This window comes from Bombus terrestris, chromosome 16 (assembly GCF_910591885.1).
Source record: "Bombus terrestris chromosome 16, iyBomTerr1.2, whole genome shotgun sequence".
NCBI lineage: Eukaryota > Metazoa > Arthropoda > Insecta > Hymenoptera > Apidae > Bombus > Bombus terrestris.
In genome coordinates this window covers 4,484,033-4,502,069 of record NC_063284.1, presented here as the reverse complement: position 1 = coordinate 4,502,069, position 18,037 = coordinate 4,484,033, and the positions used below count along the sequence as shown (strand labels likewise).

Below are 18,037 nucleotides of genomic sequence, written 5' to 3'. Positions count from 1 at the left end.
GATCAGCCGTCATCCTTGCACCTGACAGAGAGTGCAAACGTTCAGCTGAAACGGTGCACAAAGGGGAACGCGAAAGGAAGGAGGGCGTTGGTGCTGACGAGGGTAGCGTTCGGTTGTACGCTGGTGGTACAGGTTGTTCGTATCCACGGACCCTGCGACACGGCCCATGCCAGGGGTTGCTGCGACGTTTGTTACCCCGGGAGAGGGCGTGTGTACCGATTTACAGCCGGCAGTCACGGCATTGGGTCCGCGCGATAGTGTGGCGTGAGCGTCTTCCTTTAGGTAGCCACGCGGCTGTCGTAAATAAGGCGTTATCTGCGACGATTTTTCTTTCATTTTCGCGCCCTGTCGCTGTAAATCACACTCCCACACCTCGCTGCGTCCACGAATCTCCGTTGCAAGTTCTTCCTTCCAATGATTTGCTCGGTGCCACTCTAGGGACTTTTGCACCACTGCAGTACTACTGGACTAATGGAACCTACAACAGGGTACCACCGTAAGGTGTTGAGTTAAGACAACCGGAGGTGAACCGCGTGATCAAGCTGCGAGGAATGAACAGGGGCCGAGATTTACAGTCACCAGATGTTATAAAATAAAAAGTTATTTTTTTAAATAATAATCTCTCGACACATTTTTCTTGAATCAGCCACTCTCAGGCAACGACTGCCTCTATACTTTTCCATATGTATATTGTTACTTATGTATTATAACTTATGTAGTTGATTGAATAGATTCAATTAAGGTAGATTAATGTTAGCGTGATATATCTAACGGTTCTATCCATCGTGTGGCAGGTCCGGTCAATTATCGAATATTAGGAATGCCATTCTGTGCCATTGCCACGCATTAGCCAATTAATCTTTAGCTTGCTTCTCGTCGATTCGTACACATTTTCATTAGATACTTACAAATATGTCCGATTTTTCTATTTCCTATGGCTTACCTGGGGATCATCTTCATCCTTCCCAGACTTTGATCACACGGTCTGCCCAAGTTGGCTCTACTCCATTGATAGAAAGTATCGCGATAAATAGGCTAGTCGAGCATCTCGTACAGAAGACGTATCGCCAAGCTGAATTAGCAAGAAGATAAAAATTCTGGCGAGGCTGTTCGTAAATAGCGGAACCCTGAATAACTTTGTTATCCATCGTTTCTTCGAATTTTCCTGTCGATATCTCTGGCTGATATTCCGAGCAACCCTATTTTCCTAGATATTCCTCGTAGATATTCCTAGATAAAAGGATCCTCTGGAACGGAAGGAATTTCCATAGTCGGATGATAAAGAGAAGGGTAAGTGGAGATGGAAGCAGATATCCAAGGAATACGAGGCAAACGTTCTCGTTGCATCTTTTAACATTGCGAAGCGAACACTGGGAAGCGTACGCGTGCCAGCAACGAATGCACGGTCTATCGTCGTACATGGCCTTTTCTCTTCGCGGTCTTGTGCGTGCGCGCGGACCTATTTAAATATTTACAACGGCGCGGAAGCTGCCGGGCGCCGCTTTTATTTGCCAGTTCGTTTGCACGAGACCTCTAAATTGCCGGCGCTCCGTGATGGAATATTGACCGTGGTGAGATCTTGTACACCGAGTTTGTAGGCTCGTCCAATCAACCTTGTTTCCGAGAAAATGAATATCCTTGACCTGGAATCTGCCCGTGATTCTACCCAGCCTCGCTCATCATCTTCTTACGAATATTATTACGACCACGTTACTTCGTGAAGTTAAACCCGATTCAGTTTGTCCGATCTCCGCTACTCCATAGACTTCACATAAACTTTTAGAAATCTGACGTACAGAAGTATTCGAATCCAACAGAATTAAAGCGGAATCTGGATAACAAATTATTGGCTTGGCATTGGATCATCACCTAATGACAAAATCCGCAACCACTTAGTTGCCAACTTCAAGAATGACTCTGCATCTTTACTTTTGTATATCCGTGACCTGCAGACCGCTGTTATACAGACAATAGAATTTAGTGAAACGAAAAGATATTCTAAATACGCAGAGGTCCATATCATTGTACCTTTGAATATAAATTATGTTTTGGGTTATAAGATCTGGGAACAAAGGAGCTGTAAGTAGATTTCTGTTGCTGTTTCTTGTAGCCTTCAGCTAGAGCTACAATGTTAGCTTTTTGGTAATGTCCTTTGCTATAAATACATGAACCTGCTGCCAATCAATCTTCTATTGTATTGTAACACACATTGTTGTATTGTAAGAGCGAGGATCTGGATTTTGCCGCGTCTGGATTAGGTTCTCTATCTTGCAGTGTCTGTATCTGATGTCCATCTACGAGCGCCTAATTTCTCACCTATCTATGTGGTTAACGTAACACTATTAGACGAGAGTTTGAATTTTGCCGTGACGAGCCAGGCACGAAGCAGCTAAAACAGCGACAAAGCCGATCTTGGGAAGCAAAAGGATGTTGGTTGGATCGTCGGTGGAATTTTGTTCGGAGCGTGACTGGGATGCGCTTTCGCAGCTGGTGGTCTGTGTATCGCGGCACGAGAGACGACGACGGGGCTTACGAGCTTAATGACGAGACTTAAACAGTCCCTTTGGAAGCTGGTTGGCCGTGGAATCGCGAAACTCCATTGTCCTGCTGTTTCCATTGCAGCTGCCGGCGTCCCAGCTTCCGGAAACTGCTTCCTTCGACGCCTCGTCACGCTAATGAACGGCATCGTGACTTCGTTAATGCCATTAGTCACAGGGCTAATCCCATTGACATGTAGAAATTAGATTTCGCTGGGATGTTGGCCTTTGGGGAGACCAGTCCCTCCTCTCGAAAGCAAGTTTCGCACGAAATCCTCGTCGACGAAATCCTCGGCTGCGCTTTGCCTCCATTCGTTTAACTTGCTCGATGAAGGTTGCTCGGTCGGTTAGGACAATTAGACGATTGTCGATTATTCCGCGGTGGACTTGGTGTTTCGCAGATGGCTCGGCTCTTTCGCAGTCTGCCTCGCTGATCTCCTCGTCTTTTACATCATCGTCGAGCTTCACTTTCCACTCTAAGGGGAAATTAATTAACGAGTTTGCAACTAGCCAAGTTGGGTTAAACAAAAAGTAGCGAATATTAACTCTTGTACTCGCATAGGACGCTTAACCTATTGGCTTTACTTCAGCTATAAATTATGCATAGAAATTGACTAGCTGGTAGTCAACTTGTTTGACTTAGTAATAGCGTTAGGAATTATTAAACCGAGGTCAAACGAGCCAGCGAATATTAGCCATCGTCGTCTTACCATACGCACGAACGTTTACGTTTCCGCTGAATTAAGCCTAGGTAATCAGCTGACGTAATTAAGGTAAACGTAGCAGGTATAATTAACCTACGGTCGACTGATCATCGCACGTGAATAAGAAATAAAATAGCGAAACTGCACGTGTTATTTTGCAATTAAGTTAGAGAAATTTACCAAATGTCCAGTTGGACAAATTGTAAAGTACTAATTAATGTTCGTGTTGAGAATCGTGGATCTTAATTGCCGAAATAAAAGTAAAGAAACACTAAAGTCACGTTTAGAATTGATATGAAAATAATTTCAGATTTATTTAATATGTGATTGACAAGATATTCGTGGATACATATTTGCACGCGTCTCAGCACTCTCTTTGTCTCGCCATCTTCTTTACCAGATTACCATGGGAGCTGTGCACGTACATACTCCCACACACTCATACTCATATATGTGTGCCATTACTATTCTAATCTAGTGTTTTTTTCTTTATTTAATTTGCACTTTACAATTTTTCCAGCTGGACATTGATCCAGTGTGGCGCACAAAATTACACACATGTCAGTAATTCGTTAGACCACCTTGGTTTTTCTATCGTTAAATTATGTCTCGGTGACGATAACGCAGATTGTAACAATAAAAATTAGGTTAAACAAAGGGCGAGCATCGTCTTTTCTTGCCTCTCGCTGCTCCAACTCGTAAACTGTAGCCCCATCAGGAGTAAAAAATTAACCGATAGGCCGTGTTATTTAGACGATAGTATCAAGAACCGCTTAAGACAGAGCAAATATTATCGTTGGCAGAGAAAGCGGCGAGCGAATGTGCGATAATTCGGTGGATGCTCGATGTGTAAGGATTCTATGCTCGTTTTAGCTTTCGTTAAAAAGCAAACGCATTACATTATCCTTAAGAGGAAGTTGGTTCCCGCGGGACCCGATGTTATCGAGCTGGCGGTCGGAAATTTTCTGCACTAGCCACGAGGTGAATTCACAGGCTGAGAGAAGCAGCAAGGAAACCGGATAAAGGGCAAAAGGAAGCGAAGACCGCGTCCGACATATCGATTGTTCGCCGACCGATTATTTGCACCCAATTATAATTATTGCTGCTCTTTCAATTTCTCTCCTCCCTTTACTCATTCTTTTTCCAATACTTCCTTTCATTATCGCGAAATTCCATCTTCCTTTTCTTTTCCATTTCACGTTATCTCCGTCGCTTTAATTCTTTCGCGGCCGTAATTTCATTTGACGCGAGACAGCAAAAAGTCCCGATACAAACTGTATTGAATATAACGCACGTTTAATTTAATAAAGTCAATTTACTTGGCGTTTTTCTACCGTGCAGTTTCATCTACCGATATTACGATCTTCACGCTATGGATTTTATGGCCTACGATTTTCTTGGCAGCGAGTTTCTTTGGAATTTAACAACACCACCATCTATTCATTCGCCTCATTTTTCATTAATTTTCAGGAAGTTAATGCGATATTTTGTGCATCGTTTTGCGAACCACGGAACGAGGGAAATAACGTTAATTTTAAAAGAGAGAAAGAAATGGAAAAATATCGACGATATTCGTTGCTTAGTAGCTTTGATAAGTTTGGCAAAGCTAAAGTGAAACTGACTATCCATCAAGCGGGAAACCTAATAGGACAGCATCTACCTCTCAGGTGGAAGTTGTATAGCTCTTGAAGTAGGATAATGGGAATCACGGCCGAGTTCTACCATAGACATCGCATGATCCAACGGGTTACAGGACGTAACGAGCTTTGGCAGTTCTGCCAGAAACTACCATCGTAGTCTCTCGTCTTGTCACGATCTATGGCTGAATTTCCAAGTAGAACATGGTCGGTTGTAGTTGCCTTCTTCAATCACGATTTCCACGAAATCTCGCCAGCATTGAAATCCTTGTTCCGTGTAGTCATATAGTCAGCGTTTAGGAAAATGCCAATAATTCTATCGAGCATTTTCCTTTCATCTTTGAACGATGATTCGACGTATCGTGCATTTGGTAGTTTCTTTCGTTTCTCGTGCGACTATGCGAAATCGAACGGATAAGATTTGCGAAGAACTTTCTGCTAGAAGCTCCTTCTCCGCACAGTTTCACATTCCGAACAATAACATTAGATAGCGTCGCGTAAAGTACTTTCCTTGCCTCTGAGACTGTTCGAGCGTCAGCTCTTCTCAGTTCACGTAGTAAAACAAACGAATGTGTCGGATAAGCTTTATCTTGCTGGCATTTAACGAAGAAGAAGGGTACTGTACATTCTCTGGAATTAAACCTCTACTGATAATTACCCGGATAAGGTCCAACTCATGGCACTGCTCGTATCCCTCGGATTTTCAATTTTCAAGACACGCTAACTCTTTCGAATCTGCCATCCCAAACCTGGCAAATTTTCATCTTTCCTCTGAGCAAGTTCAGTCTGGCTGTAGACTACATATTTATGGCTATAAATGGCAATAGTGGATTTAAGCTGTTACGAAGAGAATGGAATTTAGTGAAACAAAAAAATATTCTAAATAAGCAGAGATCCATATTATCGTGCCTTTGAATATAAATTATGTTTTGGGTTACGGGGTCTGGAAAGAAAAGAACTATAAGTAGATTTCTATTGCTGTTTCTTGTAGCCTTCAGCTAGAGCTGCAAGGTTAACTTTTTGGTAATGTCCTTTGCTACAAATATATAAACCTGCTCACTATCATAGCTTCTTCTATTGTATCGTAACACTGTAAGAGTGAGGATCTGGATCAGCATACACTATACGCTATACTTATTTAAATATATTTTTCTATTACAAATTCATCCACGCGTTTCTCTATCAGTCAACCTCAGCAATACATAAGAAAGGAAAGAATGTATCTAATACTTGGTATAATAATACATATAATAGTTAACAGTCAGATAGTATTTCTAATAATGAAACTTTGCGGAATCTGTATATTCAAATCCCTTAATCAAAGACCCAGTCCAAGGCTAACATGTATACAGGTTATACTTATACCTATACTTATTTCAATATATTTTCTATTACAAATTGATCCACTCGTTCCTCCATCAGTCAACCTGAACACGTTCAAGAGTCTCTTTAGGTTCCATAGTGCAACAAAATCGTTTTCTTAAAAACTTTTATCGTTATTAGTAATACAATATATTTACATGTATTTATCTACCATCGGACTGTTGACCATTTTACAACTGTAAATGACAATAGCAGGTTCCTGTCAACTTTAACCACAAACGCGCTGCACGTTCAACGTGCAAAAGTCCCTCCAGGCATCATCATAAATCACGATCGAATTTTTCTCTTATCGCGATCCAACGGAACGTAAAATCACGAGATACCAATTAGAGCGGTTTGCAAGATCTTGCCTGGCGATCGATCGAGTTCGCTGGAGATCCCGCAGGGGTAAATCTCAGCCAACTCGAACCTGTACACGCGTAATAATAGCATACGCCGTGGCACGAATCGCAACGATCGCGAAAGGATGTGTGGCTGGTAAAAGGAGCGAGACGAGCAGCCCGGTCACGAGGTGGATCCAGTTTCCATGGATATTGGTTATCGATCGGGCAATCCTGTTTCCTTTATCGCGTGTCCCGCTATAGTGTCGCCGGTATTCCAGCCCCGTGGCTCCTATGAAGTCATAAAGTTGCAACGGGGTAAAGAAACTTTATGCGTGATATTATAATACGTATGTCTCGCATGAATTTGTCCTCTCTCGTCCCTTGCTGGCAGAAAGGGGGTTGCTTTATTGCGTTTATTCTAAATCACCGCACGTGCCCGGAAATCCTGTTCCGTTCACGTATTATATTGCTCGTCCCGACGCTGCTTCATCGTCTGCCCTGTGATCATCCTTGCGAGAAGGAATTTTTCCTTCCTTGCTTTTGATTCTGGTGGTTTTTTCATCGCAAATTCGTCGATACGATCGTCCTGTTGAGATGAGGCCAATTTGCCGTTAGACTGTCAGGAGCGTTGGCTTTGACGTTTCTGGCTAGTCATCGATTAGGACGCGGTGTTAATTTTAGAATAGGATCCTGGCTCCCAGTTGTAGCCTACGATTGATTATGACGTTGCAATGGATTGTACGTTACAGTTTTAACGTTATATCGCGTCTGCTGCGCGGGATGCAGCGTCAGATCCCCGCGAAGCTTTAGGTCCGCGCTCAATCCCGGTTGAGGTGTCAGGTCTCAGCCTACAGTCTTGCGTCTGAGCTATTGGTTAGGTCGTTGGACGTTCCAGTATTAGTATCGCTAGGTGGGCTGTTATTAAAGTGCAATTCGTTGCGATATTAGTATTGGGCTGGACGATTAAAGTTCTATATCAGCTCAGATAGGACTTCTTTGCCTACGTTGCAGTTTTGACGCGTTGACGACGTCAGGCGCTAATTAGCGTCTTCCATTTTGCGACCGTTGATGACGGGTGAAGCTAATTGCTTAGTCTTCCAAAGAAAAAGAAATAATTCGTAAAAAGCACTCGCTTTTATTATCGTTATCTGAACATCCCTTTTGATCAGTTAGCTGGTGCGATCTCTTTGAAAAGCGCGTACCTAGAACGTGTCGCGAGTATACTCGTCGAACACAGAATATGCACGGCTGTTACGATAGAGAATGAAGTTGTAATGAAACGACTGTTTTGTTCTTTAATTTTATTACCGACGGTGTTGCGAATTATCAACTAACCGGTCAGGTCCAACCGATCGTTCGATACGCGGACCTTAAATAAATTCATAACACTCAAGATGGAGGAGGTTTAATATATCGACTGTTAGTGTAATTTGCCACATTATTTCCACTTGCTATATACAAGCAAAGTTGATGTTCTGAACACGACGATTGTAAGATCTTGCTGAGACAGCAGTCTTTCACCCACACAGTACGAAGCTCTGTTGATGACTGTCTTAGTATGTTGCTGATACTCCCCACCAACCGTTGAATCTCGTCAGTCCATCGTGTCTTCCCGGCCAGGGGTTTTCCCTGGGGTTTTTCCCTAACCTCTGAGTTATCAGATTTACAGTCATTCGGAATTTTCCAAAGAAGGAAGAGATGCTGTCCGAGTCAGAAATGTACGGCCACCGAAAATCCCTAACAGACGGGGCTCGTCGTAGCACGAAATATCGCCATTGCTTCATGACGAGTATACTCGTCCAAAACAAGCAACTGGTTAAATCAGTTAAATTAAAACGCTAAGACCAAAGTACTACATTAAATCATTAAAACTAATTTACGAAAGTTATTCTGCCAATCTAACTTATTGCTACTATCGTTTCAGGTTTCTTGGATCTTGGCTCTACACGCGAAACTGTACGCGTCTCCGATCTGAAAGTAAGTGCACAATTATTTATTTTATTTTATCGATATTATCTATCAGCTGAAACTATAACAAGTAAGCTAGTAAAGCAATTGAACGACGTGTAAATTTTTCTGGAAAATTGAAATCTTCTCCGATTTCTTCTCTTTTACTCCGTAAACACGTGGTCCCGTGTTTTATGATAATCGCGCAGCTTCGATCAACTTACTGCCTTGACGAGATATATCGCGCAAACTGCTTTCTCTTTATCCTCTTTACGCTACCAAGGCACTGTCGTCGCTTCTCAGACCTTTTGTTTCTTCGCGCCCACCCATGGAACGGCGTTCACGATGGATCGCCGCTAAATTACGCGAATAAATTGCGGTCTAACTGTCTTGTACATTGTTTGTCTTCATCCTCGCCCCGGTTTCCACCGCTTCCACCGTTTCCGTGGCCTGGCTCGAGCTTGCGGCACCTTTCAACCGCAACATTATCGCTGCTGGATGGCTCGCTTCCACTGTATCATCGCGTGTCCTCCGTATCTCGCATACGTGCAACGAATTTGTCTGAAAGATGAATTTATTCAGCCAGCTATTCCTCTGTACGCGATAATTCAGCCTTTCGTAAACGGGGCTAATTAACCACGCGTTTTCATCGTTTCAATGCACGCGATTAACGTTCGTGTTTGAAGAAACGAACGATTTGCTTGTACGAAAGATGACATAACCGGTGAAGAACACCGAGAGAAATTGAAAAGAAATGGAAGAAAAAGGTATAAACTGTCGTAACGTCGTGGCTTCTCTGTGCCTCTTCTCAATTTATGCAGTCGATCAATGTGCTTCCCGAATGATTCAATTACACGTCGCGATCCACCAACGGTTGGCACCTGAAACTTCCCTAACTTGCTACAACTTTTTCCATTCTGCCCGCCCTTGACCCAAATCTCACTAATGGCGTTCTATCGATTCTGGCTACCACCTGCGTTCGTCTTGCACTCGTTCCATAATTGCGCAGTTGTTTAATACGATACGAGGCACTTGCAAGTAGCAGAATTTATCGTCCACCGACGATCCGACAAACCATCTGGCCGATAAACTTTTGACTCGACTCATTCGTTGCTGTTTCGCGACGTTCCTATCTCGATGCTGGCGGTTCAAGGCCGTGTCAAAATGGAATCACTTGCGCCAACGCGTGGAAATATTTTCAAATTTCTCGTAGAAAAATTAATCTTCGAAATTCGTTTCACGTTGCTGCTGTTCGTGTCCCAGCAACGAGCCTTCCTGTTCAGCTTTCACGTTAAACAATACTTCTTCACGGTAATTTAGTCAGAGTATTATCGATACCGTTGGACGAAACAGGAATTTGGGAAAATTTTATGTCAAATGTTTCGCACGTGCGGATCAATTATCGAGAAAAGAGCGTTGGCTGCGCGTGTTCGGCCGGGAAGTTGCTTGGCGAATTTGTCAGTGCCTGAGCCAGCAGCGGGGAGTTAATTTAACTTGCTTGCAGGATTTCGCGTGCCACGCTGGCGTAATTAAATTTTGAAGCAACGTAAACGAGCAATTACTGCGTCTCGCAGTCGTGTTTTCGACGTGGACCCAACTGCCCGGTCACCGTGCAATTATTTGCTCGCGATTGATACCGGCCCTCTATCGATGCTTCTCCATCAGCAGCGGAGAATTTCGTCGAAAGGTCGCTAAAGGACCTACGAGAGAGTTGCTCCGGCAATACTCAGTCTCCTCTATTTTTCTCTCATTTTAGTAGATTCCTAGTTTCGTGCTGCAGCGCTAACGATATGGTTTCGCACACGTTGAAATTTCATCAACTTACACACCGATATAGAGCGTGACTCTTCTACTGGAACTTAACACTGGAACTACCACACTAGTGAAATTGACTGGTTTTACAATTTTATTTTAAAATTCCTACTTCGTATTATATTTTCTTCCGCGATGATGTAATGATCTTCGCAATGATAATTAAAAGAATAATATAATGAATTTTATTTTGCTTTTTATGTATTCAAACTGAGAATAATTTTGTATCCAGGCTACTTATACCAATAGCAGTTAAAATGACTGGTACTTGTCGAAGTGTAAAAGGGTGCTGCTATCTGTTTATCGAACCCCAATTAACCAGTTTCCTCGTTTTCTACAACTTGCCACACGTTTTACAAATTTCTACCGTGTATCATTCGATATGACGATATCAGTTATCAGGAAAATTCCGGATCGATCGCTGGATCGCCGGATGCTAACGCTAGAAACACCACAGCAGTGAAAACGACTGGTTCTACGATTTTATAAATGTGTCAACCCTCGTTCAGGGATCCCAGATGGATTAATAATAGCAAAAATGTACTATATAACATGGGATTTCATAAACCAGTCTTTTTCACTGGTTTTGGTAGAAATAGCTTCGTACTAACTATCGGTAGTTCTACTGTTAAAGTAACTCGTGAATTATTCAATACAGCGCTCAAATCTGTTTCTATTATCTTACTTCTTTTAGCGAGATATTAGGATCACTTTTGGTTCTTTAAACGAAAGTCTAATATTTTTTCTGAAACGTTAACAAAAGCTGAAATTTTGCGTAGAAAAGTATTATACAATGAGACTGAAAGTGAGTGTAATGTCTCGTTAAAAAGGTAAGATGATAACAAGCAGATTACAGCACTGTGTGTCCACTTAGATACCGTGCAACTTTTCTTCGAGACATCGTTTCGTACAACGAACAATTTCCGACTTAATTTAAGTCGTCGTGTTAGGAGACTCAACCTGTGCAACGATTCCATCTTGAAGTGTTTTAAATACGAAGAAGGTGACGCGGGAAGATGTTCGAGAAGGTGATGGATACTTTGAAGAACTGTATCTCGAAAAACATCTCTTCTTCTTTTTTTTTTTCGAACCTATAGAGCTACCGCTACATCGATTGAAATTTCGTTCTCGTATTGAAGATACTAAAATATCGTTTCATTGTTTCGATGCTGTGTGCATGCTGCTGAGACGACAGTAATAAATGCGAGACGCGATACTCGAGGCACCCTTGAGACCTAGCCTTGAATCATGCGAAGTGGAAAATCCTGTCCTGTCTGAAGCCGATCATCGGACTGTACGATCGCGTACATACAGTCGAACCTCGATAACTCAGAACCTGTATAACTCGAACCTCTGTATAACTGGAATATCTCAATAAGACTACAATTTTCTCTATTTCCTTGCGCCCTGGCTATGGAAGCGTCTGCAAGTCGAAATAAAATTTATCTTCGAATTATTTCGAATTTAATTGGAATTATTTGCCATCGCCTGTCCACGCGCGTTCTTTGCGCCTCTGTTTTAACTGGAATTTAGAATAACCAGACTTCGCTATGGGTCGAAGTTCATCGAAGCGCGCCTGTAGCTACGCTGTGTGTCAGAAGATGCGAGAAAGCAATCGTACGATATTCGATAGTCCGACTGTTAGGATTTTCTCGTGGAAATAAATGTATAGGAACATTGACATTACACGTAGAAATGATATTAAAATGGTTTCATACTTATTTAATATGGGATGTACAAGATGTTCGTAGATACACGTTGCACGTGTCTCATCATCCTTTTTATCACAATGCGTACGGAACAATTGCATTTTTCTGTTTTTCGAGACGCTGCGCGCGCACATACTCCAACACACTCATACTCATATATGTGTAACATTAGTACGCGGCTAATGTAGTGTGGCACACAAAATAACACATATCTGAATAAACGCAAGACGACCACGGCGACTACACGTCGCATATCCGCGGAAGCTGATCGTTTTTCCTCGGTCGAACGCATGACTGCCATCGTCCGCCGTGTGCGTTTATGTACGTCGAATAAAACGGGGTCTGAGAGGAAGCTTGAGCAGTTAACTGTTTTCCACGAGTATACTCGTCACGAAGAAATTACAGTATTTTGTGTTACGACGAGTATACTCGTCGTGCGTAAAAAGTAGTTACAATTTAATGTAGTTACAAATTGCAGTAATAAGGTGAAGAAATAAAACTGTCGTTTCGTTACAAGAAATTACAGTATTTTGTGTTACGACGAGTATACTCGTCTTCGGTTACTATTTGCGACACATTTTAGGTACACGGGTTAGGTACATTCCAGACCTTTCAGGTACATTTTAGCTACATTTTAACATGGTTAAAGTACCAACGCTTCCCGAAAAGATGAACTTGATCGCACCTGATCTTACGAAGCTTTTCCGTACGTCGAATTTTCCTACGTTCCTTTTCCTTTCGCTCGAATATTCCGATAAATCGAGACACCTGTAACGATCGAAGATCTTGCCGCGTCCCTCGAGGTTGCCGAGTTACCGACATTCGCTGTACAGTGAAAACCGAGCGCGCATACCGATGATACGAATATCGTCATAACAGTTTGGTCAAGGCACGCAGAGAGGCTCGTATCCGCATTTTCCACCGATATTTCGTCGCGAAATCTCACTTCGTCGACCACAGTATACCACCTGTTACAGAACACCCTGTATATTACACGCAAACGGCGAAAAGTCGACCAGCTGGTCAGTCATTCACGCTGTCGGCTCGTGGGACGTTAATTTACACGGCGGAGACGTAAACGTGAGGGTTTGCTCACGTTATTTCGGTCGTTAAAGCAAAACACGTATATAACGTGTCGTTGACAAGCGACTGGTCCGTCGTTTACCATGACGCGAACCTGCTCTGTTGATACACCGCGAAGAAACCTCGAGAACTACAGGCAACCGAATCATAGCGCATTTCCGATACGCGAGCGCGATAATTTGTCCTAGAAAATCGGCTGCTCATCCGCTGCCGACTGGTTAATAATATTCGCTAATCCTTTTTGCTTTTTTTCTTTTTAAGAGAAGTAAGAGAAATTGCTTGCTTGAAATAAAAAGAGTAGCAAGATCTTTGATCGAGATCGGTGTTTTTCTCGAAACGCTAAATTCGCGTAGCTCGCGACGAAGTTCGAAATAGGATAATTACTTTATAAGTAAATTAATATAAATTATATTAACTATATAAATTAATAATTAAGTTGGTTAATTTGCAGCGAACCGTGGAGATAGTTAATCGTTGTTGCTTAGAAATTCGGTAGAAGGTAGAAGCTAGCATTTAATTGTATGAAATACTGGCAGAGAAGGATCGTTGACACGAAACGAAGCGTCCAAGTTACGCAAGCGTCTGGTCGTCAGCGAGATGATCACCTGGCCAGTCAGTCAGTCATTCATGCAACGTGCGTAAACGAGCGTCGCGACGCGACTAGGCGTCGACTGCCTGCGTTATTTTTGTCACCGGCAACGCTATTTCCGTTGGGGTAGCACCTAATCGAGTCTACGAAACACGGCTATTTATTCCCTCGTGGAATTAGGTCGAGTCGGTTCTACTCGAACACCAAACAGCATCCCTATTTTCATTTCGCCTTTTCAAATAACGATCGTCTGTAAACCGGTTAGCTGTTGCGATCTCTGAAAACACACGAAAAGTGTATACCTGAAACGCGTCGCGAGAAACAAGCGACGACGAGTATACTCGTCGAGCAATGTAGAATACATGTGACTGTTATAATATAAAATTGAGTTGTATGGAAATGATTGTTTTATTTTCTCATTCGATTACTCGCAGGACTCGCCTTAACGCAGAATATTGTCGTTTATTCGTGACGAGTATACTCGTACGAATATCATTTTGTCGAATTTCAGGTTAGATATTGAAATCACGTACCTAAATCAAATATCACGACGAGAGGCAGAATCAATGATCAGATAGTTAATTTACAATTAGTGAGCAGAATTGAAATTATACCCTAGAGATGATTGAAGTTTCACGTTTAGACCAGGATTACTGCAATTCAACCTAATTGAATCTGGCAAAAATTAGATGCTAGGCAGAGTATGGCATTAGGGTCAGCATTAGACACCAGGACCAAATTTCGCACCAAATTCACCCATTATATTTCGGAATTGATGGAGACTAGATATCAACGATGACTATGTGTCGAACATCGTATAGTCTATAACCCAGAACAGATTATCGTTTACTAGAACCAGGGTTAAATTGTAGAACCGAAGCTAATCCGAAACTCAATCAATCATTAGAGTTGATTATATGGCATGGTTGTAGATTAGATCTAGAATTAGGTATCTGTAGAATTAGGTTCAGTTATTGTATTGTAGATTGAATCTTGAGATACAACTCAAATCGTTTCTAAGCGAAAATTGCCACTGCTAAGAACCATCGTTCAGACCCAGAATTAAACACTGTGATGGAATGTTATTACTGAGATTTAAATTATACCTTAGAACGAGTCTAAATTATAAATAAACATTGGGATTAAATATTCTGACTAGATCTAGAATTCTACCTTAGAATTATGTAAATCCACCAAAATATCAAATCTCTATCCTTATCCCTTGCTTGTTCTTAAAATTTACTGACCAGGTTCCAAACTGGCTTACAGATCCAGTTTAGAACGAACAGATTTCAATCCATTCGAGGATCAAAACACCAGTCTCTACAATAGCAATGTTCTTTCTCAAAATTCACCAATCGGAATCTTGTCCATTGATTCGTCTTAAAACGTGGCTCAACTTTATTCCCTTAACCATTCCCTTTCCCTAAGCTTATTAAACCAGATGCCAAGTTCTGCTTTGAATTAGGCACACGTTTTATTCCGTCAACTATTATTCGTATTATCAAAACTCGTATTTTCTTGATATTTATTTCCTTTTATAAAATTCAACAGTCATCGCCTTATCCACATTGATTCGTCTTAGAGCGCGGCTCAAATTTCAAGCCATCGCCTTATCCACATTGTATCGTCTTAAAGTACGGCTAAAATTTCAAGCCATCGCCTTATCCACATTGATTCGTCTTAAAGTGCGGCTCAAATTTCAAGCCATCGCCTTATCCACATCGTATCGTCTTAAAGTGCGGCTCAAATTTCAAGCCATCGCCTTGTCAACATTGAATCATCTTAGAGTACGGTTCAAATTTCAAGCCATCGCCTTATCCACACCGTATCGTCTTAAAGTGCGGCTCAAATTTCAAGCCATCGCCTTATCCACATTGTATCGTCTTAAAGTGCGGCTCAAATTTCAAGCCATCGCCTTGTCAACATTGAATCATCTTAGAGTGCGGCTCAAATTTCAAGCTATCGTCTTATCCACACTGAATCATCTTAGAGTGCGGCTCAAATTTCACGCCATCCAAGAAACTGTATTCCCCTAACCATTCCCTTTCCCAGAGCTTATTAAACCAGATGCCAAGTTCTGCCTCGAATTAGGCACACGATTCTACCCATCCAACTATCATTCGTATTATCAAAACTCGTATTTCCTCGATATTTATCTTTCAGCAGTGATCATCTTATTCACATCGATCCATCATAGATCGCGACTGAAATTTCAAGCCAGCCACCGAGAAAAATCTCTGTTCCCCTAACCATTCGGTTTCCCAAAATTTATTGACCAGAAGCCAAAGCTTCAAAGAAGCTGGTCGCAGATTCAGCTTAGAATTAGACGAATTAGACTGGGATTTCAGTGTACCCGAACGATCGAGAAACCTATTACTCCAACAGTTATTCTCATTTCCAACGATTCGCTAATAAACTCTCTCCCCTCGATGGTTGGTGCAGTGGCATGGCGTCGGCAGGGTCTCCGCGGCACGCAGTGTATATTTGATGCGGAGTGTATATTTCATCGGTCGGAAGAAGCGTTCGATTAAGCGTGCTGTCGGTGTGCGTAGTCGCGTCGCTGAGCCGAACGCTTGCCAGCTACAAGCGGCACAGACGGGGCGAGAAGACGCGATTACGCACAAACTAAACGCAGTCTGGCTGTGCACGTCGGTGTCGTAGCTCGGTGTTAGTTGGCCAGATTCGTAGGTAGGTTGTCTGGCCGATGGCCTTTCGACCCGAGTGCAGTTTCGCTCGCGAGCTGCGTCTCGTTCGTCGCCCGTGTGCCTGTAGTGTCAAGCCCATCTTCCAGTCTCGTTCTTCCGATCTGTGGCTGCATCTCGTCCTTCTTCAAGGTACACTTGCATGCAACCTGCTACATCTACGCTCTCCTCTTCTTCTTCCATCGATTTCTCCATATTTTTCCCACCCTCCAGTACCTTTCCCATCGTAAGTTTCGCTACAGCGGCGATTCTTTTCCGTTGCTGCGGACTCGACGCAGTTTTCCATCCTCGTCTCTTACCTGTCGGTGTGATCGGATCTGGAAATCGCCGCGAGACAGTGACTTACAAGTTACACGCTCATTTCCTACTTTTTCAATTTTCTTTTCAATTCTCGTCTATCGCGAATTACAGCGAACTGTTTCAGCGAATTACGATTTCTATTCCCCCGAGCAAACGGACACAGACTTTTGCACAGGCTACGCTTCTTCCTTTTACCTTCTGAATCTGACTGTTGCACGAGAATCGAGCGAATCGGTTGAAAAAGCCATGGGGAAACGTTGGTAGAACGGCGGACTGTCGAGTGTTCCTCTGTCTCTGGAACGAGAAACGCGGCATCTGGATATCCAGAACGAGCTTTTCACGATGCGTATCCTAGCGGACGCTGGAGTCGTCGCGCTGACGACGAGTAATCGACGCTCTGCCGTCTCTTCAACCGGTTGCCATTCTTTCCTTCGTCTCTTCGGCCGGTTTACGATTGCATTATCGTCCGAGTCTCGTCTGAAAATCTCACCAACCTTCCCTTTTACGATTCTCTCGGCGCATTCATCTTCTTGCGTTCCAGGCACATTTCGCAAAGTAGAGTCCACGCACGGTCCGCATCAAGTAACTCGCTGTCGTTTCCCTGTGCGTGTTATTTTTCCCGCGAACGTGAAAAATTGTATTAGGTTGTCCGAAAAGTTTCTTTCGTTTCGTAAGACAAAGAGCAATTTCTGTTTTATATTATTTTATCGAATTAATTATGATCCATTTCGTTCTATTTCTATTATTATGTTCGTGCGTAATTAATAAACTAATATAAAAGAAAAAAATATTGTGCGTCTGTCATTTCCTTATAAAACGAAAGAAACTTTTCGGACAACCTAATACTTCGTCGATGAAAGCGACGAATCTTACGAAGACACCGCGGTGACCGATACTCGCCGATCTTGGCGCAACTTGTTTCTATCCGAACCAGCTTGTTCTATGTAAGCGCTCATAAATCTATAAAAAGTAAACGACCAGAGATATCAAAAAATCGTTGAACTAAAACTTGTGCCCTATTTCTTTTACGATCTATAAATCTGTGCGAAAAGTGTTCGAAAGGAAATCATTTTTAAATGTAATTTTCGTAAGAAAGTGATTTGTCGCACGGATTTGTAAACCTACCACAGCCACGGTACCTGTTTCAACCATTTTTTGGTACATTTTGTCGTTTACTATTTGCAGCACTTGCGTGGAAGAGTCGTCTCGGGCAAAAGAGTTGATTTTTTTCTTAAAGCAACAGACGAAATACGACTAAATTCTCAGGTGGATCTAACGAGCAACGTTTTCGCGAACATCGCTAAAATT

The 18,037-nt window shown here is 42.4% G+C and overlaps 1 protein-coding gene across 4 annotated transcripts in view; it reads left to right on the top strand.

The window, feature by feature from the left end:
- LOC100651185 (alpha-mannosidase 2) overlaps window positions 1-18,037 on the top strand; it is a 167,767-nt gene that overhangs the window by 51,163 nt on the left and 98,567 nt on the right. For 2 of the 4 annotated variants that reach the window (XM_012319571.3, XM_012319572.3), the window contains exon 2: window positions 8,509-8,561. The gene's annotated coding sequence lies outside the window, so the exon portion shown is untranslated. The other 2 variants (XM_048413455.1, XM_048413454.1) reach the window with 2 other exon arrangements.